The 24,810-nt window shown below is 42.0% G+C and overlaps 1 protein-coding gene and 1 long non-coding RNA gene across 4 annotated transcripts in view; both read right to left on the reverse strand.

Annotated features, from left to right (window-relative positions):
- UBE2G1 (ubiquitin conjugating enzyme E2 G1) overlaps positions 1 to 24,810 on the reverse strand; it is a 108,559-nt gene that overhangs the window by 71,234 nt on the left and 12,515 nt on the right. The gene's annotated exons all lie outside the window — the stretch shown is intronic.
- LOC128313505 (uncharacterized) lies at positions 11,543 to 16,106 on the reverse strand. The gene is made up of 3 exons (XR_008294321.1): positions 15,699 to 16,106; positions 13,879 to 15,457; positions 11,543 to 13,765 (listed from the first exon to the last, which is right to left on the reverse strand). It is a non-coding gene; the product is annotated as an uncharacterized LOC128313505 (long non-coding RNA).

The raw sequence follows: 24,810 nt of genomic DNA on the forward strand, positions 1-24,810 counted from the left end.
TCAATTCTTTGAACAGACATCCAATGAAAGTTCAAGGAGAAAAAGCATTCACGATTTTCACTGCTGCTGAAAATTTTTCATACAGTGTAATATACACGATCTACTTTATGATATTAATTGGAAAGAGAAACCCAATAAAACAGAGATAGATAGAGTACCAGTATTTCTAAGAAAGACTTACCACATAATATACACTATGCCATAGGGGCGTCTGGGTGGCTCAGTCGGTTAAGCATCCAACTTTGGCTCAGGTCACGATCTCACAGATCACGGGTTTGAGCCCCGTCAGGCTCTGCACTGACAGTGTGGAGCCTGCTTGGGATTCTCTCTCTGCCCCCCCCCCCCCCACACACACACTCTCTCAAAAATAATAAACTTAAAAAAAACTTTAGAAAAAAATTTTTAAATATATACCAAGCTGTAAATATGTGTGCATTTATTAGAGATTTAGTATACACACGACACATTATGCCACTAAAGTAAAAACTACAAGCATTCCATTGAAGTCAGGTAACAAGACAAAACCAGGGCGCCTGCCGTGACAACCGTGACAACTGTTAACGGAAGACAAGCCAGGAAGATGAATAATAAACCAGGGTTCCTTTAGGACAGAAAAATAAAAATTAAAGTATATAACACAGTTAACAGTTAAACTATTACTACAAAAAAACACACAAATATTTAACACTGTTTTAGAACAACTGGGCAATGTACATAGGCTTAAAAACATGATTAAAGAGATCTGAATATGATTACTACAGTTAGGAAAGCTAACCAAACCAAAAAAAAAAAAAAAAAAGTACAACAAACTGGTCACTTACAAAATTAAACAAATTAACATGTTTCTTAAACATAAATACTCATGGGGCACCTGGGTGCCTCAGTCGGTTAAGCGTCCGACTTCGGCTCAGATCATGATCTCGCAGTTTGTGGTAGGCTCGAGCCCCGCGTCGGGCTCTGTGCTGACAGCTCGGAGCCTGGAGCCTGCTTCGGATTCTGTGTGTCTCTCTCTCTGCCCCTTCCCAGCTCATGCTCTGTCTCAAAAATAAATAAAACATTAAAAAAAAAAAAAAACAACACCTATGAGGTAAGTTCCAAGATTCTCCACACTCTACACAGACCCACCCTCTTCCCTAAACTTCAACCCATATCACCCTACCTTCTCCGTGTCCTAACGCACCCCTCTCTACTGAATTCAATCCCATCAATAAACATGCGATCATTTCTCCAATCTGTACAAGAAACAGGAAGCCAAGTTCATTCCAGCTACTGCCCCATCTCTGTTCCCGTTTTACAGCCCAGCTTTTCAGAGGGCTGCTCTGCGTGTCTGCCTCCACTTCCCCCATCCCGCTCTCTCAGGCTCCCACTGATCTGGCGTCTGCCCCCATCACACCCCAGAAACCGTCCTCCAAGTCACCCATCACCTCTAATGACCTTTATCAGTCCTTATCTTACCTGACCTCTCATTTAACACAGGTGCCCCCAGCCCTCCTTGGAACTTTCTTTGGCCGCTGACAGCTGCCATGTTCTGATTGCCCGTTTATCTCCCAGACCACTCCTCCTCACAGCCCCTCACAGCCCCATCACTAGCTTCTGCGAATTTCTCTGCTTATGCCGGCGTGCCAAACCTTCCTCCTTGATCCCCTGCTTACTGATCCTGGCCAGCCTCATGGTTTCTATACAATCTACACACAGCTGCCCGGTGAGGTCTCCGAGCCAAAGCTCGGAGATTCCTGATCATATGTGATAAGCTGCCTACATGACTCCCCCACATCGATGTCTAACGAGCATCCCAACCCTGTGTGTTCAAAACGAGCCCCTGGTAATGTCCTGGTCCTGCGGTCCTTCCACCCCGGTCAGTGCCAAGTCCGCCCTTCCAGCTGCTCAGGCCAAAAACCCTGAAGGCGCCCTGAAAACTCTCTCACACACACACACGCACCACTCCAAAAAAGTCTGATTCACCAGTAAATCCTGACAGCTCCATTTAGAAAATGTAACCAAGAGTTCAACCGTTTATCATCTCCACGGCCAGCATCCTGGTCCGAGCCACCAGGCATCGCACCCGCCTTCCCACTCAAGCCTCATAACCACCAACCAGTTTGTTTCCGCTCATCTCCCTGCAGGCCACATGCTCGCACCGCAAGCCAAGTGATCCTGTTCAAACGTAAGCTGGATCATGTCACTCTTCTGCCGAAGAACTTCTACAGGCTGGTCTCACCTCAGAGTCAGAACCAAAGTCTCACTGCTGTAAAGGCCGGGCCGCCACCCGCGGCGAGCTGCCCCTCTGCCAGCCTCTCCCCCCACCTGGGAGCCGCAAGGTCCCTCCCTCAGCCTGGAGACACCACCTCCGACGTGCCATTCTCTCGGCCTCATTTTCTCTCCCGGGCACTTATCACGACCTAACACACCACATTTTTAACTTAATTATCTAGTTTATTACCTATCTGCCCACACGGAATGTAAACTCTGTGCAAGATTTTCACATTCTGTTAAGTGTTACTCTTAGAGACGTGGGCGCTCAAATATTTGTTAAATGACTGCAGAATTAAATTTGAAGATTAAATCTGATATGTCAGCACTTTAAGTGTTATCTAAGGTAATTCTCATGATCCTATGGCTGAAAAGCTATAAAACTTTCAAACAAGGTCAAGCCCTCTTTCCCTATGTAAGAGGGTAAGAGATTTTACTATACTCTTCTTCAAAGCTCTTTTCCGGAAAGGAAAAAAATATATATTACTGGTAAATTTCTCTTCAGTTGCAACAGATGTAAAGTCTGGGGACTAAAGCTCCGAGGGCTCCTCTGGAAAAACGCAGCAAAGACTTTTAGCCCAAGAAAAATACTGACGCAAACAAATTCATTGGTCCCCAGCAGGTTTCTAAACCAGCACGGAGTCCCCCATTTACTGAAGGCAGAGCCAAGGTTATCCTCAACAGTAAAGCAAGTCAGCGTGAGGAATAAATAGTGTAACAGGAAAGCAAGCAATAAAGAGTAGCTAGTTATGTCTATTAACACTAGGCAAACATAAGAATTTACAACCAAGAAGCCCAATCAAAATTATGAAAAAAAGGGGTGCCTGGGGGGCTCAGTCAATTAAGCATCTGACTCTTGATTTTGGCTCAGGTCATGACCCTACAGTTCATGAGATTGAGCTCCACACGGAGCTCAGTGCTGACAGCTCAGAGCCTGCTTGTGATTCCCTCTCTCCCTCTGTCTCTGACCCTCCCCTATGCATACGCATGTGCACTCTCTCTCAAATAAGTAAACAAACCTTAAAAAAATATATATGAACAAAGGTTCTCAATACAGCTTGCCTAGTACTCAAGCAAATATCTAATTAAAAGAAATGGGTCTCGGGTCACCTGGGTGGCTCAGTTGGTTAAGCATCTGGCTTCAGCTTAGGTCATGATCACATGGTTTGTGAGTTTGAGCCCTACATTGGGTGAGCCCTGCTTCTCCCTCTCTCTCTCCCTCTCTCTCTCTCTGCCTTTCTTTGCTCACTTGTGCCCTTCCTCTCTCAAAAGAACAACAAAAAAACTTAATAAACATTAAAAAAATGGGTCTCAAAAGTTATTTCAATCCTAATAGTACAACAACAACAACAACAACAACAACAAAACACGGGCGCTTGGGTGGCCCAGTCATTAAGCATCTGACTTTAGCTCAGGTCATGATCTCACCGTTGGTGAGTTCAAGTCCCACATCAGGTAAGCTTGAGCTTGCTTCGGGTGAGCCCCACTCCTCTCTCTCTCTCTGCCCCTCCTGGGATTCTCTCTCTCATTCTTTCTCAAAAAAAAAAAAAAAAAAAAAAAAAAAAAATCCTTAGCCCAACCAGGAGACACATAAATAAACTAAGGAGGTGACAAAATAAAACTCTACAGAGAATCATGAAGATCCTCAAACATTAATTTCTTTCAAATATCATTTTCTTATTTTAAATTTTTTTATATTTATTAATTTTTAAGACAGAGAGAAACAGAGCATCAGTGGGGGAGGGGCAGAGAGCAAGGGAGACAGAACCCGAAGCAGGCTCCAGGCTGTCAGCACAGAGCCCAACGCAGGGCTGGAACCCACAAACCGTGAGATCGTGACCTGAGCCGAAGTCGGACGCTTAACCGACTGAGCCACCCAGGCGCCCCTCCAATCTTTTTTATCTTAAAGATTAAGGCACATTTTTCACTTTAACCCTGTAATATATCCTTGTTTAATTCAATATTCATGGTTTTTCTTAAATCTTTCGGTAAATCTGTAGTTCAGGGGGTACCATGTTTTTTCCTGTAGTTTTGGGTACACCCTAGTAAAATGCACACCATTAGACAATCATGAATTGATGATAAGTTAGAGTTAATATTACGTTTGAAAAAATTAGGCATGAATTCAAGTTTCACAGATAATTCAAATTATAAACCATAAATACCATCACCAAAAGTTCTACAGGTCTTAGTCTGAGTGAGCAACTCAAAATAAAAAACTTAACAATTGAGAAAACACATTTCCCCACACAAAGCTGAATTTTATTCAATTCAGTTAGGATCAAAGCATCAACATATATGACTTTTGAAATTTAGCAAATTTTCAGGGTGCCTGGGTGACTCAGTTGGTTAAGCATCTGACTTCAGCTCAGGTCATGATCTCATGGTTTGTGGGTTCGAGCCCCGCATCAGGCTCTGTGCTGACAGCTCGGAGCCTGGAGCCTGCTTCGGATTCTGTGTGTGTCTCTCTCTCTGCTTCCCCCACTCGTGCTCCAGCACGCTCTCTCAAGAATAAATAAAAACTTTAAAAATTTTTTTAAAAATTAGTGAATTTTCAGCAGAAAAGTGGGACAGTAAAATTACGTGCCACCGTGCAGGTCCAGGTCACCTTCTTGGGCACTCGAGCACATGCCCAAGCTGGTTTTCCGGCACTGAGCCGGGAGCGGACAGTCCACCTCTGATCCCATTCCAAATCTACTGGAAGGAGCAGGCACTGGCAATTTCACTGGTCTCCCGGGGTCCAACCAGACTTCTTTGCCACACCACAAGACACCGGAGGCAAAGCCTCTCCTGAAGCCTGAGCGCACTCTCGGCTGTGGCCGCAGCGCACAAAGAACACCAGCTGTCGTACTTCCATCTGTCAAAACTTTAATATACGCTCTAAAACATGACCACAATGTTACACCCTAAGAAAGATTTACGTTTTGCTAGTATCACCTATACGGCACTCACGTTCTCCCTTTTGCTCCACGAGACTCACAATTAGCTGGTTACAATCAAGATCCACCCAAATAAGATCCCCACATTTCATTTGGCTAGTAAGTCTCTTTACAGGTTCCCTAAGCCTTTTTCTTTGGTCACTCATGTGTGGAAGAAACCAAGACACCCGTCCTACAGAATTCACGTCTAGATTTTACAGAGTGTGTCCTCTCACCGGGTCTCTGAACACGTTCTGCTATACCTTGTGTTTCCTGTAGACTGGCAGATCAAGAGGCACGGGGGGCCACTGCCTCTCCCGAGGAGGCACCTGTCTGGCCGGCCCCTCTTTTTATGAGGTGTGGGTTCAGGAGCTGCCACCGTGTCACGTTGTGGCTTCAGTAGCGGTTACTCATCATTGCCTACATCTATTTCATTACAGGCTGCAAAATGACGAGATTCTAATTCTTTCACTGATTAGCTGCAATGTATAAAGAGAAACTTCTCTTTACCAACTCTTCAGTTACCTAGGAAAGTCTGGAAAGACAAATACTTGATTCTTTACTCTTACCTTCAGAATAAGTTGGTGGCACAGCATCTTCCAAAGGTGACTATTAGGTGTTTTGTTATTACTGCTGTTGCTGTTGTTTGTTATTGGCTTTAGTATTATGAAGTCGTGGATTTTAACACAGTTCTGTGTTTTAATCCATGATTTCTACTCATTTTATCCACCCAAAATGTCCCAACGAGCAATCTATGCAATGGGAACCTTGCCCAGTGATAGAGCTGCCTGCCCATTGATCTTTGATTGCTTTCTTGCTTTCTGTTACCTAAACAGGATGTTCTGAACATTTCCAATCCCAGGCAAATCAGCCATTTTTCCATGGAGCCCTGGTTCCATTTAGTGAGAAACAGTAATAAATATGTTATCACACCCTGTGGCCCCTCTTCCTATCAACACCCTGGTGCTCCAACGTCAACATAAATACACAACTGTCTATCCAACAAACACAGTTCCATGCGGCTCTCCACCACGTCGGGTACGTCTAATTCGGCACAGATTAAGGAAAAAAGGAGCAGTGGCGAGCAGGGAAAACTCAGGGAAAAGAAAATCATACCTTAAAAAAAAAAAAAAAAAAGGACTGGGCAAACCAACGTCAGAGAATACACTGTGAATATACAGACCAAGAGTTTAGAGTTGGTAAAAGCGGGAAGAGTTAGAGTGTGGGAAAACGGTGGGGAAGTATCCCAGCTGCCTTTAGAAATGTCCTGCGATTCAAAGAAGCTCTGCTCGACCGCATTCATTCACCTGCCCAAGAAATAAAAGATCAGACTTCAACTTTAAAACAAAACTATCTGAAAACTTGACTCAGTTTTGCAAAGTAAATGGACTCATAAACTGAAATCGGACACCACGTCAGGTCACCCAGAGACCCGGAAGGAGCAAGTAAGGAGCAAGTAGATGCCAGCAGCAGAGAAGCCAGAAATGCAGGACAGGCCAAGTCTCATAACAAGCAGCTTAAATGTCCATCACTCGGAGGGGGGGAGTGTCATTAGGCCTTGTCTGCAATGTTTACCAAAGGTAATCTAACAATAATCAAATAATCTTTTCAACCCCAGCCCCAAGCAGATTCTGATGCGCTGGGAAGAATAAATGTTGCTGGATTTGAACTTTAAACGGTACTGTTTTACTTTCATTTTATAATGAAATGATTTTGCAAGACTTTCTTGTAAACTTTTTTTTAATTCAACGGTCCTGGCTTATTCCCAAGAATGTGTAAATATTCCACATAAATTACTTTCAGTGATCCCTTAAAGACAGTTAAAAAATAAAACATATAGGAGATAAAGCTTCAACAATACTTCAAAAAATTACTTCTAACAATTCCTTACAGCAAAAAGCCAACTACTGAATTTATTCGTGACTATCTTTAGTCACAGTACCAAAGACATTGCTAAAAATTGCTGTTACTGAAAACATATCTCAGTAAGTGTTTACCAACTACTAAGGGCTGTTTACTCTCCAAATAGTCACCCACTACACAATTCTCATCTTACAAGAGATCTCCTGTTGATCTGCAGAGCATGAAATCAGAGACCGCCTCAGCCTGCCGGATCCACAAGTAAAAATAGAACAGGCTCCAGAGACTCAAATTGAGCAGGGGGAGGAAAAACACAGTCAACCTTATTTAAGAAAACAACCCACGGTACTATTCAAAAACAACAAAAGCAAAAAAAAGATGGTTTCTGCTAATTTGAATACACGGTACTGAAAAATTCAGGATTGCACTCTTCAAACTAGTTTCACATCAGGACGGCCAACAGGAGAGTCCACATCTGCTCTTCACGAATTTAGCACAGTATTCAAAATTGCCACGTAACGTACAACTCTGATCCTCATAAAAACGAGCGTACCTCCTTTAAAATACAAAAATAGCATCTACTGCCACCAATCTGTGAAGACCAGTATTAGTTCTCATCTTAGAAGAAGGCTTTACATGCAGATCACTCTTTATACTAACCCAATGAACATCAAATATTAACGCTAGTCAACAAGTATAAACGTTGTATCCAGACCTAAACTAAAACAACCCTAAATATATGGATTAGAGAGTCGATTTCATGGTCCCTCAAAGCAGGTAAGACAGTGCAGCCTCATTTATACAACTTGTACTCTCAAAAGGAGCCAAGAAAGGAGAAACGGAGAAAAATAATAAAGATGCTTCAGAAAAAAAGGTATCAATGAGGAAGCAAACACAACTGTAGAGATTCAAAACAAAAGACTGTCGAGTCGTAACACCATCTGTGAGGAACTCCTTCTCTAGATGCAAAGTTAGCAGGGGCCCATCCACGGAACAGAATGGTAACGAGCGTTCAGTACAGCTCAACCAGCCAGTCATGTGCTAGAACAGGATGGCGCAGTCGTCAGTGTGGCTGGCAGGCACAGTTAAGGGTACATTTCCGAGCCCCCTTGTGATTGGGGAGGCACCATGTGACTACATTTGGCCAATGACTTGTAAGTGGGAGTGCATCCATTCACTTCTGGCCAGAGCTTTTACTCCTCCTGGGTGGAACAGAGCCTCCAGAAAAACAGGGCCTTCCTCTGGCAATGTGCGAGCGGCACTCTTATGGAGCACCCTCGTGAGCAGAGACCTCTGCCAACCTGAGCCAATGACAAATAAAATACCGAAAATACCTCTGTATTTTAAGCCACTGGGACTTTAGGCGTGTGTACGTGTGCGCATATGTGAGTTTAACCACTACATAACCTAGCCCACTCTAATGTAAAAAGTGATCAATAGAGGTCTTTTTCTCACAAGCTGCCTACTGCTAACCTGGGTCTCCCTGACCTCATGCTGGCAATTTTTTAAAGACAAATAACTACTATTGCTGTTTTAGCAAATTTTCTGCCCAACTACAGAAAACTCTAAACTCTGATTTTATCAACCAACCTAATGGTTATTCAATTTCTGTGATTCCTACCAACTTAGTATATACAGCAATGGCTTCAACCAAGTGACTATTTTTGGGACTCTGATGAAGTTCAGGAACCCTGATGCAAACCAGTAAATATCCACCATGACTAATATGAACCAACCAAATCACCACTACGATTACAACTGTTCACCTGCGTGTGCATCCAGGCCTCCACTGGCTCCCAGGAGCCATCCTGTCAAGTGTCTTAAGAGAATCACCACAAAGATTACATACAACTGAGGAAGGAGGAGGGGATGGGAATTACAAAATAGGATACTAATACTGGACTGACCAGTTAAGATCACACGAAGGGGTGAGGGCAAACACGTATATAAAGATCACAGCCAAGCACAAAATGATAGATGCCTTAAGGATAAAAAAAAAAAAAAAACACTACATCACAGGGCGCCTGGGTGGCTCAGTCGGTTGAGCGTTCCACTTCGGCTCAGGTCATGACCTCACAGTTCATGAGTTTGAACCCCGCGTGGGACTCTGCTGACAGCTCAGAACCTGGAACCTACTTGGTTCGGATTCTCTCTCTGCCCCTCCCCTGCTTGCATTATCTCTCTCTCTCTCAAAAATAAATAAACATTAAAAAAAAAAAAAATACTGCATAGAGAGGGTAGAAGTTCACTAAAAATGTCAGGCCCTAATCTAGACATATTCTCAATGCCAACAGACTTGAAAACTACTTTGCAAGGGTCAGGGTATTGGATAAGACATCTAAGCAGCAAAAGCATTTAAACTAGTCCTTTTACCATAAAGGGTGAGTGTATTTTTCTAAGCAGAGATAGGAAAAAGAAAAGTCCCAAGTAAAAAGTATGTGTTACATAGCAAAAGGAATACACAACAAAAGAGAACATTTTTCCAAAGGGGAAATCTCTAAACACAGATGGCTTAAGGTTTATTTTTAAATATCCTACCTTGCCCCCAAGTATAGTATGCATTACAGAGATACATAAAATACAAAATAAATTACATGAGAAAAAGAGAGACAATGAGGGACATTTAATGGAATCAAAAATATGGACATTATGAAAATGCATCAAAAATGCCTATGAATCGTCTACATTCACAGAGTTAACAACCTACAATTTCAGCTCTAAGCTACTGGGTGCTTACTTTTGATGAATGACTAGTTCATCGTACTCAAGATTTCTAACAGCTTATATGAAAAAGGAAGTATGATCAGATAGGCAAACTGAATGCCACTAAGATTTAAAAAAAAATTTTCTGACAGATTAAAGGGATTTATTTGCATTGCTAACAAAAGAATGAATTTAATCCTGAAGGTACCCCCCCTTTTCTTCATGGTTACTTATTTTCTGGGCGGGGGGGGGGGGGGGGGCAGGCAGAGAGAGAGGGAGACCCAGAATCTGAAGCAGGGTCCAGGCTCCAAGCTGTCAGCACACCTCCATAGGTGGAGACAGCAGTGACGGCATCCAAAGTACAATTCAGTAAAGACCCCTCCACATAGGGGAGGTGCATGGCTCTCTCTGGGGGCAGGGGGAGTTAAGGGAGTTCAGCAGGTAGGTGGTTTCAAACCCCTATGAAACTCTAAATCAAGAGACAGAGCCTCCCCTCCCTTCACCAAACGCACAATTTTGAATACAATTTCAAGGGATTCCAGACTACAATGTCCATCCAAGGCCTCTAGAAGGGTGGACTGCAGAACCCTTAGTCAGTTGTCAAAAAGAGAGTTTAATCCAAGTAGAATTAATTGAGTGTGGTAGCAACTGATCTCTGACTGCACTCTTTGGCCAGATACCCAGAGTGCAGTTTCGCACCCTCTGTGTGGACAATAGAGGGAAACCCCAGCACAGACTGTCCCAGCGATCACCTACGATGGTTTAACACTCTTGCCGGACATCCACCATCGCCCCCAACCACTCTGGACTCTCAGATGCCTCCAAAGTCCTGGCATCTTCGAACATCTGGCCGGTTCCTACCGATTACTCTTAGACTCAGCCATCGCCTCCACAGTGATGCTTCCCCACCTCCTCCTGCTGTACGACCCTCACATTTTACGGCCATTACACGTGTCTCTCTTTCTGCCCAGCAGGCACACTTCCTACAAGAAGCAGCTTCTCGGGGAACCAGGTGGGGCGGGGAGTGGGGCAAAAAAAGGCAGTTTTCTCCGAGGTCTTCCACACCCAACAGCACAGCTGACCCTTGAACAGCAGGGGTTTGAGCTGTGCAGGTCCACACAGACATGGATTTTTCTTGAATAAATATACCTGGAAATTTTTTTGGAGACTTGGTAAACTCCAATTCTGTAAGTGTATTTTCTCTTATAATTTTTTAAAATATTTTATTTTTAAGTAATCTCTTTACCCAACATGGGACTTAAACTCACAACTCCAAGATCAAGAGTCACATGGTACCCCTCTTACGATTTTCTTAGTGACATTTTCTTTTCTCTAGCCTACTCTGTTGTCAGAATACAATATATAATACATACAACATACAAAATATGTGCTAACTGTTTATGTTGTCAGTAAGGCTTCCAGTAAACGACAGGCTGTTACTAGTTAAGTTTTGGGGGAGTCAAAAGTTACACGAAGATTTTCAACTGTGCAGGGGGTGGGCCCCCCAACCCCTGAACTATTCAAGGGTCAACTGCACTTCAGGTCAGCACCCAAATACGTCCCTGAAGAACGAGGCTACCCCTGATGAAGTGAATCAGCCTCGGCAATTTTACCATCTCCTGATACACAAATGACCAAACTTCTACCCCATACAGTGTGGCTCAGGTACCAGCTGAGAACACTGTCAAGGCAGTTAAATCCAAATGCCACTTTTAACATTTCCAAATACATAATAAAGCATTCACAGAACGTCTGACTTTGAGCAGTGTTACTTTCTGCTGTACTCTCCAAACTAAACTATTTGTAAAAAGAGCACCAAGGGGCTGAAAGAAGCAGCTTAATTAAATGGCAGGGCCACTGTAATTTATTTAAACCACTCTGAGATAATATAACCACATCATCTTCATCATAAGGCTGTCTTCCCATTCTGGAGAGAGAAAATGCTTCTATGTAGTCCACTCAAAAGTGGTATCATCAGATCACGAGGGAACCATTAAAAAGGACACTGGCCAGAACACATTTTTGTTACCCTAATGTTAATTATTACTCTACCCATAAAGAAATAGTCTCCCAAGAGCCCTAAGAATGATCCATATGGTAAATTAAAGTGTATCAGTCAAAGTTCAGAGCAGAAACAGATTAGGTGTTTTAAGGAGAAGGAATTTAATGAGGAACTGGATGCTTACAAAGTTACTAGAAGGACTAAAGGAATAAGTTAGAGAAAGAACCTCCAGGAAGACAACCAGAGAAACACAGAACTGACCCACCAAGAGCCCCTGGAGCTAAGAGTTCAAGAACAGAGTACAGCAACCGCTATCCGGATTCAGAAAGGTGAAACCAAGAAGAAATCACTACACCACTTGTATGCAACACTGTACTGCAGATCACAGCCAATGTAACAAGAAAAATAAAATAAAGGTGCACAAATCAAAAATTGTGTTTATTTGCAGACCGCTGTGTATGCAGAAAATACTATAGAAAATGTACAAAAAGTTAACTCAGGGGCGCCTGGGTGGCTCAGTCGGTTAGGCGGCCGACTTCAGCTCAGGTCATGATCTTGCGGTCCGTGAGTTCTAGCCCCGCGTCAGGCTCTGTGCTGACAGCTCAGAGCCTGGAGCCTGCTTCACATTCTGTGTCTCCCTCTCTCTGACCCTCCCCTGTTCATGCTCTGTCTCTCCCTGTCTCGAAAATAAATGTTAAAAAAAATTTAAAAAAAAAAAAAAAAGTTAACTCAGTTTAGCCAGACTGCACAATACAAAATACAAAAAAATATTTTATTTCTATACATATACATAAGCAAGAATAATTGGAAAATAAAATTTTTATGATTTAAATTATGACAACATTTTCAAAAATGATCACTTTGACCCATGCCACAGCAACTTCTTACTAAACATGTCTCCAGAGGCAAGGGATACAAAAGCAAAAATCAACTACTAGGACTTCATCAAGATAAAAAGCTTCTGCACAGTGAAGGAAACAATCAGCAAAACTAAAAGGTAACCAACAGAATGCGAGAAGATATTTACAAATGACAATGTAGGTTAAAGAGTTAGTATCCAAAATCCATAAAGAACTTATCAAACTCAACACCCCAAAAACATACTTCTTCAGGTGAAGAAATGGGCAAGAGACATGAACAGACACTTCTCAAAAGACAACACCAAGATGGCTAACAGACACATGAAAAGATGCCCAATATCACTCATCATCAGGGAAATACAAATGAAAACCACAATGAGACACCACCTTACACCTGTGAGAATGGCTAACATTAACAACTCAGGCAACAACAGATGTGGGCAAGGATAAGTAGAAAGGGGAACACTTTTGCACTGCTGGTGAGAATGGAAACTGGTGTAGCCACTCTGGAAACAGTATGGAGGTTCCTCAAAAAATTAAAAATAAAGCTACCCTATGACTCAGCAATTGCACTACTAGGTATTTATCCCAAGGATACAAAAGTACTGATTCAAAAGGGCACATGCACCCCAATCTTTATAGCAGCACTATCAAGAATAGCCAAACTATGGAAAGAGCCCAAATATCCATTGACTGATAAATGGATAAGGAAGATGTGGTGTGTATATATATAGTATATATATGTGTGTGTATGTATAAGGTGTGTGTGTATACATGTATGTGTATATATATATATATATATACACATATGTATGTATATGTGTATATATACATACACACAGTGGAATATTACTCAGTGATCAAAAAGAATGAAATCTTGGGGCACCTGGGTGGCTCAGTGGATTAAATTTCCGACTTTAGCTCAGGTCATGATCTCACAGTTCATGGGTTCAAGCCCCGTGTTGAGCTCCATGCTGACAGCTCAGAGCCTGGAGTCTGTTTCGGATTCTGTGTCTCCTTCTCTCTCTACCCCTCCCCCACTCATGCTGTCTCTCAAAAATAAACATTTAAAAAAATTTTTTTTTAAATAATGAAATCTTTCCATTTGCAACAATGTGGATGGAACTAGAGTGTATTACGCTAAGCACAGTAAGTCAGAGAAAGATAAATACCTAATTTCACTCGTGTGGAATTTAAGAAACCAAACAAATGAACATAGGGGAAGGGAAGGGAAAATAAGATAAAAACAGACGCTAAGCACAGTAAGTCAGAGAAAGATAAATACCTAATTTCACTCGTGTGGAATTTAAGAAACCAAACAAATGAACATAGGGGAAGGGAAGGGAAAATAAGATAAAAACAGAGAGGGAGGCAAACCATAAAAGACTCTTAAATGCAGAGAAGAAACTGAGAGTTGCTGGTGGGGTGTTGGGTGGAAAGATGGGCTAAAATCGGTTATGGGTACTGAGGAGAGCACTAGTTGGGATGAGCACCGGGTATTACCTGTAAGTGATGAATCACTAAATTCTACTCTTGAAACCACTGTTATACATTATATGCTAACAAACGTGGATTTAAATAAAATGTGTTTAAAAAACATGAAATACTGATGGATACATTCAATAAAACAGGTGTAAGACCTACACAAAGGAAGCAACAAACTTTGCTAAAATGTAAAAAGACATAAAAAAATGGAGACGTATGCCATGTTCACAGAACAGAAGACTCAATACTGTTAAGAACGTTCATTCTCCTCAAATCAGTCTACAAATTCACTGTAACTCCACTCAAAATCACAGCAGGCTTTTTTTGGAAACCCTCAAACTGACTTGAAAAGACCTCAAAAAGCAAAAACAATCTTCAAAAGGGAAAACAAAGTTGAAGGACTTATACTATGTAATTTCGAGACTTACTACCTAACAACAGTCCAGAGACTCTGACACAGGCTGGAGGACAGACACACAGGCCAGTGTAACAGAATGCAGCGCCCTACAGAGACCTGAACGACAGGTTGCTCAACAGATTTCCAACAAAATTCTACGCTAATTCAGAGCAAAATTACAGTGTTTTCCACAAATGCTAGAACAGATGTAATGTACTACAGCATAGATCAACCTAAAAAATAATATGCCAAGTGAAAGAAGCCAGACACATTTCTAGGAGATGTCCAGAAAAGGCAAGTTCATGGGGACAAAGAGTAAACCAGTGGTTGACTGAGGCTGGCAAAGTGACTGCTCACAGGTACAAGGGTTCTTTCTGAGGTGATGGAAATGTTCTAAAATGACACTGTGATGATAGATGCAACTCTAAATGTACAAAAAGCACACAATTATACACCTAAACCAAGGAGATTTTATGGTAGGCAAATTAAACCTCAATAAATCTGTTTTAAAAAATAAACGTCTGGGGCGCCTGGGTGGCCCAGTCAGTTAAGCGTCCGAGTCTTGATTTTGGCTCAGGTCATGATCTCAGTGTCAATGAGATCAAGCCCACCATCCAGGCTCAGCACTGGGCGTGGAGCCTTCTTAATACATTCTCTCTCTCCCTCTGCCCCTCCCCCACTCTTAAAAATAAAGAAGTAAATAAGGTTCTAGGGGAAAAAGGGAGAGAGTAAGTTTTTGCAAATTAGAAATATAATTGCCAAATAAAACATTAAGTGACCAAACCAAATTATAAAACCAAGTTACTAATATGGCAAAAAAGGAGAGAAAATCTCCAAAATATATTAACAAGAGATAGAAAATAGCCAATATGAAAATAAAGGGGCAAAGAAAAGAGATTAGGGAGTTCAAACACCTGAGTAGTAGAAGCTCCAAAGACAATGCTGGAGAATCCAGACGACAAAAAGTGAAAAAAGGAAATTTCTTTTTTTTTTTTCTTTTTTAAATTTTTTTTCAACATTTATTTATTTTTGGGACAGAGAGAGACAGAGCATGAACGGGGGAGGGGCAGAGAGAGAGGGAGACACAGAATCGGAAACAGGCTCCAGGCTCTGAGCCATCAGCCCAGAGCCTGACACGGGGCTCGAACTCACGGACCGCGGGATCGTGACCTGGCTGAAGTCGGACGCTTAACCGACTGCGCCACCCAGGCGCCCCAGGAAACTTCTGAGCTAAAGACAGACCTAAGCCTGTAACCCAAAAGAGCCCACGTAGAGACTAAAACAATGAATGAAAAAAATGTTGTACTTAAGAGACACACATGGAAAGTAAAACTTTCTAACTCCCAAGTATAAAGAAAACTCTCTGAACTTCAAAACAGTGTCTACACAGGAACAAAAATTAGACTGACATGAGTCACTCTTCTCTTACTATCTGCTCCTGGAGGAATTCTGGGCGCCACAGCCAATGGGACAATGACATCCAAGTTCTGCGAGGAAAAGATGTTGAAGCCAGAATTCAATTCCCAAAAAAACTAACAATCAAATGTTAGGACAAAATAAAGGCATTCTTCAATATGCAAGGACTCACAACTGCCACCCACTCTTCATAAAATTAAGAAATACTATAACAAGGACAGCATGAGCTAGGAGAGAAATGGAGGGTGGGTGAGGGCAGAAGGAAGAAAGATTCGGGGGCTTAGAGATTCTCCGCCAACAAAGTTTCAGTGATGAGAATTATACTTCCTCTTTAGGTCCAAAATCATTATGTGGTATTACAGTAACAACCATATAAATGCTGTTTTCTGGTTTTCCTTTTTTGAGACTAGACAAGCCCTGAAGACCACTTCAGTTATAAAGAGAATATAAATATTATAAACCTTGACAATATAAAAAATAATATAATTAGCAAAATCTGTAGGAGGGGGAGAAATCACTGAAGGGGAAATGAGCTAATTTACCTTTTATATAGCAGGGACTCCTATGTAAGGTTGATAAATCACTTCATCAACAAAAATAAAGACAATCAGAAAAGCTACAAATATGTGGTAAGAATTAGGAAAGGAGTGTTATTACACTAAAATCTTTATCTTTCACAATAAGAAGTTGAATAAACTCACGAATTAAAAGGTAGCATGTAAATTATAGTGGTAACCATGCACATGAACTTTGATTGATTCCCTCTGGAGAGTGGGAAAAGGAGGGTGTGGGTAAGAGACTTAACTTTTCATTCTATTCTCTTCAGTAGAACTTACATTTTTTGCCATGAATATGCACCACTTTCATAATTTAAAGAATTATTTTAATAAAAAGAATTATGTGGGAATGCAAGCTGGTGCAGCCACTCCAGAAAACAGTATGGTTCCTCAAAAAACTAAAAACAGAACTACCCTATGACCCAGCAATTGCACTACTAGGTGTTTATCCACGGGATACAGGTGTGCTGTTTCGAAGGGACACATGCACCCCCATGTTTATAGCAGCACTACCAACAACAGCCAAAGTATGGAAAGAGCCCAAATGTTCATCGATGGATGAATGGATAAAGAAGATGTGGTATATATATATACAATGAGGTATTACTCGGCAATCAAAAAAGAATGAAATCTTGCCATTTGCAACTATGTGGATGGAACTGGAAGTTATTATGCTAAGTGAAATCGGTCAGAGAAAGACAAATATCATATGATTTCACTCATATGAGGACTGTAAGAGACAAAACAGATGAACATAAGGGAAGGGAAACAAAAACAATATAAAAACAGGGAGAGGGACAAAACGTAAGAGACTCATAAATATGGACAACAAACAGAGGGTTACTGGAGGGGTTGTGGGAGGGGGGATGGGCTAGGCGGGGGAGGGGCATTAAGGAATCTACTCCTGAAATCATTGTTGCACTGTACGCTAATTTGGATGTAAATTTAAAAAATTAAATAGAAATAAAAATAAAAATAGGGGCGCTTGGGTGGCTCAGCTCAGGTCATGATCTCACAACTCGTGAGTTCGATCCCTGCATCGGGCTCTGTGCTGACAGCTCAGAGCCTGGAGCCTGCTTCAGATCTGTGTCTCCCCCTCTCTCTGCCCCTCACATTCTGTCTCTGTCTCTCTCAAAAGGAAATGAAGATTAAATAAATAAATAAATAAATAAATAAATAAATTCAAAGAAAAAATAAATAGTGTAGGACATGTAATGTTAAAATAATATGTTGAATAAATGAATAAATCTTTGAAAAAAAAAGAGAATTATGTTTTAGCCATACAGTAGAATACTGTGTAGGTTTCAAAGAACAACGTTAAGTCTGTGTGTGCAAATACATAAAGATGGCTACACTGTTTTAAGTGAAAAATCAAGATTAAGAATAATGCACTGAGATGATAATGTGTTTAAAATAAAATGTGCAGTACAGCCACCTGAGAAGACAACGTGGAGGGCACTTGGGTGGCTCAGTCGGCTGAGCGTCAGACTTCGGCTCATCATTTCACGGTCCGCAGTTCAAGGGTTCGAGTCCCGCGTCGGGCTCTGTGCTGACGGCCCAGAGCCTGGAGCCTGCTTGATTCTCTGTCTCCCTCTCTCTCTGCCCCTCAACTCTTGAGCTGTCTCTCTCTCAAAAATAATAAACATTAAAAAAAAATTTAAAAAGAAGGTAATTTGGCAGTTTCTTATCAAGTTAAACACAGTCTTACCATGCAATCCACATTCACACGCCTAGGTATTTATCCAAGTGAACTGAAAACACGTTCACACAAAAACCTGTCCACGAATGTTTTCAACAGCTTTATTCATAATCATTAAAAACTGGAAACACCAAGATCCCAAGATATCCTTCAACTGGGAAAAGATACCCTAACTGTGGTACGATGGAATGTATACAGCAGAAGGTACACAAGGGAATACTACTGAGTGATAAAAAGGAACGGACTACTGATCCATGCAGCAACATGGATAGATTTTAAATGCATATTGCTCAGTGAAAGGAGCCAGAACCTAAGAGCTACATATGTTATTCTGGAAAAGGCAAAACTATAGAGACAGAAACCAGACAGGTGGCTGCCAGGACTGGTGGGGCAGGGAGGGACTGGCTGCAACGGGGGACACGCAGGGGAACTGTAGGCGATGCAACTATTCTATAGGGTCCGGCAGTGGTGGACACACAACCTTACGCACTTGCCAAAGCCCACAGAATGAACTGCAATATATGCAAATAAATTTCAAAAATCAACGAGGCTGGAACGAAGACTATGACAAATGACTGACTGTATCACAAATGTATGACAAGGGGCGCCTGGGTGGCTCAGTCGGTTAAGCGTCCAACTTTGGCTCAGGTCATGATCTCGCGGTCTGTGAGTTCGAGCCCCGCGTCGGGCTCTGTGCTGACAGCTCAGAGCCTGGAGCCTGTTTCGGCTTCTGTGTCTCCTTCTCTCTCTCTGCCCCTCCCCAGCTTGCACTCTGTCTCTCTCTCAAAAATAAACATTAAAAAATCAATTAAAAAGGCTTATTTATTAAAAAAAAAAAAAAAAAGAAAGAAAGAAAAAAAAAAGAAAAAAACAAATGTATGACAAAACCTTACTGATGGGTTTCAGGGAAAAGGAGCTGCCGAAGTTAACGCTGGAAATCCCACGTTCTGCCTAGAACCGAGAAGGCAGGCACAGAAGGAACTCTAACTGCTGTACTCTGGCTGTAAATCTGTTTCCAACAAGGGTCTGGCTCAGCAATTCTAAAACCACTTTTAAACACCCGGTGGGAGCCATTTCTCACTGTCAGAGAGGTAAGTTACAGAAAAACAAGAAGGGAAGGCGAGAATCAACACCAGTACCTTCATCAGAGTCTGAAACCCCGGGAGGAACCTAGGTGTCGCTTACTGTACAGACAGATGGATTACACGACGTTACGGACACATGCAGGCCTGGGAGAGTGTAAGCGTCCCACAAAGTAATGCCATTCCAGTGGCAACAAGCACTTCCAATGCCCAGATCTTGGTTTCTAGATACCACATTTCACGTTCTTGGAAAAACAGCCTATCCTAGGGCCGGAACAGAGAAAATACAAGACAGGTCTGGTATTCTCTAGTCATCAGAAAATAAGGGAGAGCTCAAAACTTGAAAGGATGAGCGCCTGTCAAAGGAACACTGGGGCCACGCTCAAAGAACTCTCAACGACCAAAGCTGGAGAAGCTGAGGAACAAAATGCACGATGGAAGAAAGGAACAAAGTATGCAACGGTTAACTGCAGGTGTCCACCTGAACAGGCCACAGAACGCAGGCACCTGGTCAAGCGGCACTCCAGATGTTTCTGTGGAGGTATTTTTCAGACAAGATCATAATTTAAATCGGTAAATTTCGAGTAAAGCTGATTACCCTCCATAAGGTGAGTGGGCCTCATCCAATCAGTTGAAGGCCTTCATTTTTCAAAGACCAACCTCCCCCAAAAGGAAATTCTGCCGACACACTGCCTTCAGAGTTGAACTGCAACATGAAGCCTTCCGTAGAGCTCCAGCCTGCCAGCTCCCCTCCCGATTCTGGGCTTGTCAGCGTCTACAATGACACACCATGATTCATAAGTACGACATACACGTACATATATACCACATATGTGTATCTCCGTCCTTCCGGGATCTGTTTCTCTGGAGAACCCTACTAATACAAATTTTAACCCCAAGTAAAAAATACAGCACACAAGCCTGTGGAGCTCCTAGCCGGCTCAGTCACTAGAGCACGTAACTCTTGATCTCAGGGTATTCAGTTCAAGCGCCATGTTGGGCACGGAGCCTACTTAAAATTTTTTAAAAAGTCTATGCACAATAAATCACTGAATAAACAAATAAATACGGGAGAAGTGACAAGCCTTCCTTACAGAGGAATTCCAAATAATGTTAAGACAAGACTCTCCCCTCGGGGAGGTGGGGCCTAGTCCCTCCTTCCCACACGAGTGGGGGCTGGACCTAGCTTACAAAGAAAAGGACAGAAAAGGGGGAAAACTCACTTTACAGTGGAGAAACCTGGCCAACACTGCCTCAACCATGTGGCCAAAGTTCACACGACCAATGCCGTCGTGTGGTAATTATGGGCCACTGGTCAACGTGATGCGGAGGGAACTTCACCTCTGCAGTATTCTTTCTGAAAACCCATACCCCCAGTCTTATCCTGAGAAAAACATTAGACAAACCCAATCTGAGAGGCAGTCCACAGTTTACCTAACCAGTATTCCTGAAAACTAGAAAAGCCATGAAAAACAATAAAACTCTGCCAACAGAAAACTCACCCAACAAAGCAGACTAGGAAGACAGGACAACAGACACAATGTGGTGTCCCAGATGGGCTCCTGGGACACAGAAGTGGAAAGCAGGTAAAAACTACGAAAACCTCAAGTATGAACTTTAGTTAACACGCATGTAAAAATGGGGCGCCTGGTGGCTCAGTCGGCTGAGCGTCCGACTTCCGCTCAGGTCACCATCTCACGGTTCGTGGGTTCCAGCCCCGCGTCGGGCTCTGTGCTCACAGCTGGGAGCCTGGAGCCCGCTTCAGATTCTGTGTCTCCCTCTCTCTGCCCCTCCCCTGGTCACGCGCTCTCTCTCAAAAATAAATAAACCTTAAAAAAAAATTTTTTTAAGTAACAATAATACTGTTAAGAGTACTGGCTCATTAATTGTAACACATGTGCCATACTGACGTGAGATGTTAGCAAACAGAGGAAACTGGGTACAGAATATATAGGAACTCTCTATGCTATCTCTGCGCTTTTTCTAATAAATCTACAACTGTTCTAAAATTAAAAGTTAAAAAAAAAAAAAGCTTATCACAATGGTATTGCTTCCCCAACAGCCACACACCATATGCCTTGCACCTCAAAGAGAGCAGCAGGAAGTACAGAGCTCTCACCCAGGCCACCAGTGCACCTGCAAGAGTTAAATATAAACCAACGGGATGACAGTTTGGTTCTGTTCCACCAAGCAAATGCTAAGGGTAGAAGCAGCAGCAAGGGTATAGTCCTAAGGGAGAGATAGAAACAACCAGGGAGGACACTGAAAAATACAAGATTTCTCAGGGGAACGACCACACCGTAAATGTTCACAGCAGTTTGTAAAAAGATGTTATGAAGTCCCAGACTTCTAATGATGACAATATAAACTGTCCTATGCACTGTTAAATAAAAATACACATATCATCCTCTACTTACCTCGGGCAAAAGAGTATTAAGGAAGGTCTCAGAATAACATCCCTCTCTACATAAGCCCTCAAATAGATACTTTAGTTTCAGAATGCTCCAGCACAGATGAGAAATAGACAAACCCAAAACATCAGGTGAGGCCATGAGCAACAGTAGCTCCCCTTCCAGAAGTCGCCAAGTTCCCACAGTCTAACAAGCAGCAAGCCATTCTATAACTAGCACAGTCTTAGGAATAAGGTGACCTGGGTGGAAACCTATTCCTGCCATTTACTTGCTAAACAGATCTGGAAAAACAGCTTCTGGATCCTGGGCTACGTTCCCGAAAGAGAATGAGTATATAACCGGAAGCTTAACGAACTCAACTCCAAAGACTAAGATTTTCACTGAATCTCTTAACACTAAAGGACCTTCCTTCCAGAATTTCAGTTTCCTAAAAAAAGCAAAATACAACAAAAAGAAAAAGAATCAAATGTTAACAGAGGCTTCAAAGGGATGGCTGATATTTACATTACATATACTTTATCTTTTTCAAACCTACAATAATGTTCATCTGTAATTAGTAAAATTATTTTAAACCATACATATGCCATTTTCCTCTAGAATGTCTTGACTTGGGTCACCAAAGATTTATTCTAAATATATTTGACTCACCCTCAAAAAGGAAAATCAAAGGAACATATGACCCCAAAGACACCTTAGGACTTAAGTAGGAAAGGACTAACTAGATCAACCCATTGGTATATTCTCTATGTCGATCTAATTTAAATACTATTAAAGACCGCCTCAGAGATTAAAGAAATCTAATTGTCCGGTTTTGCTATTGCGAATAAGCCAAACGTAAGTTTCCTCTTCTGGAAAATGTGGTCAGCCACCTGGGTAGGGAGCCTAAGGTGGCTAAGGTAAAGGACCAGAGAGAAACTTTAAAGACTTAAAAAAAAAAAAAAAGGAAAGAGAAAAGCCAAAAGCCAGGGGTGCTGGTGGAAAGGACACCTTCATTTTTGTGGCAATTTATAGAGTTGGGAAAACCACAGCCACAGTAGGTAGAACTGTCCATTAAAGAAACTGCTTTGAGAGAAAAAATTAGGACCTTGCTGAGACCCGGAAGGCATTCCAACAAAAGTCATTTGGTCAAAGCTATACCTGTAAAAAGGGCAACAATGTCTATTAACCAATATCTGTCTATAAATCTCTGCCTTCCCCGCTAGATAGGGAAGCCAGGGATTGTATCATGTAACCCCAGGGCCAGGCATACAGAAAGAATTGTTTACTCAATGGAAGTATTCCAATTGTTTTGCTTCCTATCTTAAAAGATTTAGTTCACATGTCCTGAAGTCCTGGGGCGGGGGGGCGGGGCAGGGACCCAGTAAGGTAGTTCTAACCCATTCAATAATTTATTGGTTGCCTGCTATGCTATGTTTCAATCACCTTTCTAAGGCATCTGTGATGTCAACAGTCAAAAACAAACAAAACCCTCTGTCCTCGGTGGTAGGATGGGGAAACAGGTGAAGGGGACTGAGGGCACGCTTGTCATGATGAGCACAATGGGCAACTGAGAAATGCATAGAATTGCTGAATCACAGTATCCTACGACCGAAGTGTAACACTGCATGTGAATTATACTTGAATAATCTCTGTCCTCATGGAGAGAACATCATCTAAATGTCATTCTCCACCCTGTCCAGAGCAGTGAGACTCAAAATATGCTCCATTAACTGGCGCTGATACAGAAAACCGTTACTGGTCCGTGACACGTGATGCCAAGCAAGCATTTAGAAACTCATGCAGTCACTGCATATGAACCTAGTAGTATAAAGTAGGCTCAAATTTACGTCTCTTTAATTTCTCTCTAATTCATTTTTTATTGTTTTTCTAAGTATCATTACATAATTAATTAGAACTTTTTTAAGTGGGTCTTTCAGGGTGTCTGGCTGGCTCAGTTGGTGGAACACGAGACTCTCAGTTTCGGGGTTCTAAGTTTGAGGCTCACGCTGGGTGTACAGGTTACTTAAAAATACAATCTTAAGGGGCGCTTGGGTGGCTCAGTCGGTTAAGCGTCTGACGTCGGCTCAGGTCACGATCTCACGGTTCGTGAGTTCGAGCCCCATGTCGGGCTCTGTGCTGACAGCTCAGAGCCTGGAGCCCGTTTCCGATTCTGTGTCTCCCTCTCTCTCTGCCCCTCCCCTGTTCATGCTCTGTCTCTCTCTCTCAAAAATAAATAAACGTTAAAAAAATATACATTAAAAAAAAATACAATCTTTAAAAAAAAAAAGCTGCTCTTTCATCACAGATAACTTAAGAAGCACAGGTCCAACGCACTTTGATCATACCACTTCCCCCCTCCTCAAATAGAATTTTACACTTGCAACACTTTCAAGATTTTCCACAAATACCCACCATTCCAAATATTGTTTTCCCACTAGTTCAGTTTATCACATACTCCAACCACATTGAACTGTTTTCAGTACAAACCTTCTGTCTTGCTTGTTCTTTTCCCTCAGTGTTAAATATGTTCCTAGATATGTGATCAAAGTTTACATATGCTCTTAAAGTCAAGCACAAATGCCACCAACTCCTCAAAACCACCCATGAACCAGACAGGTAAGAAGTAACCATTCCTAGACTTTCTCTGATAACTTTAAAGCATGCCTCTTAGGGGATTTCTACAGAATACAAGTGACTGGAAACAAAAGAACAATACCGTATTCACTTGGCATCCCTACAGCACACGAAAACAAAACCAGTATCAAATTTGTTGGATGAAGGATGTAAGAGACAGCATTACATATACACAAATGAGCTTCACTCAAGAGAACAGAAAACTCTCTGAAATTATACCCAAACTTGTGTATGTACAATTTTCTCAGGAAAAGGTCTTTAACTCTTATTAAATTGTCAAAAGTCCTAAGAAACCGCTGATAGGTAAAGGGCTCCGGTTTCATCAGCAGACAGCCCTATGTCTGCCACCCAGTTCCATCAGGGTTAGCCTGGGGGAAATTACCAGATCGAATGTAAACCTCAATTTCCTTATCTCAAAAAGGTGGTAACATCTACTTCAAAGATTTGCTGTGAGAACTGAGTGTGACCACACATGGAAAGTCCTAGGATCAGGAAGAGTACATTACAAGCACTCACTGATTTTTTTCCTTCCTGCCCTCCTCGTTCTTTTGCATCAG

This window comes from Acinonyx jubatus, chromosome E1, assembly GCF_027475565.1.
Source record: "Acinonyx jubatus isolate Ajub_Pintada_27869175 chromosome E1, VMU_Ajub_asm_v1.0, whole genome shotgun sequence".
Classification (NCBI taxonomy): domain Eukaryota; kingdom Metazoa; phylum Chordata; class Mammalia; order Carnivora; family Felidae; genus Acinonyx; species Acinonyx jubatus.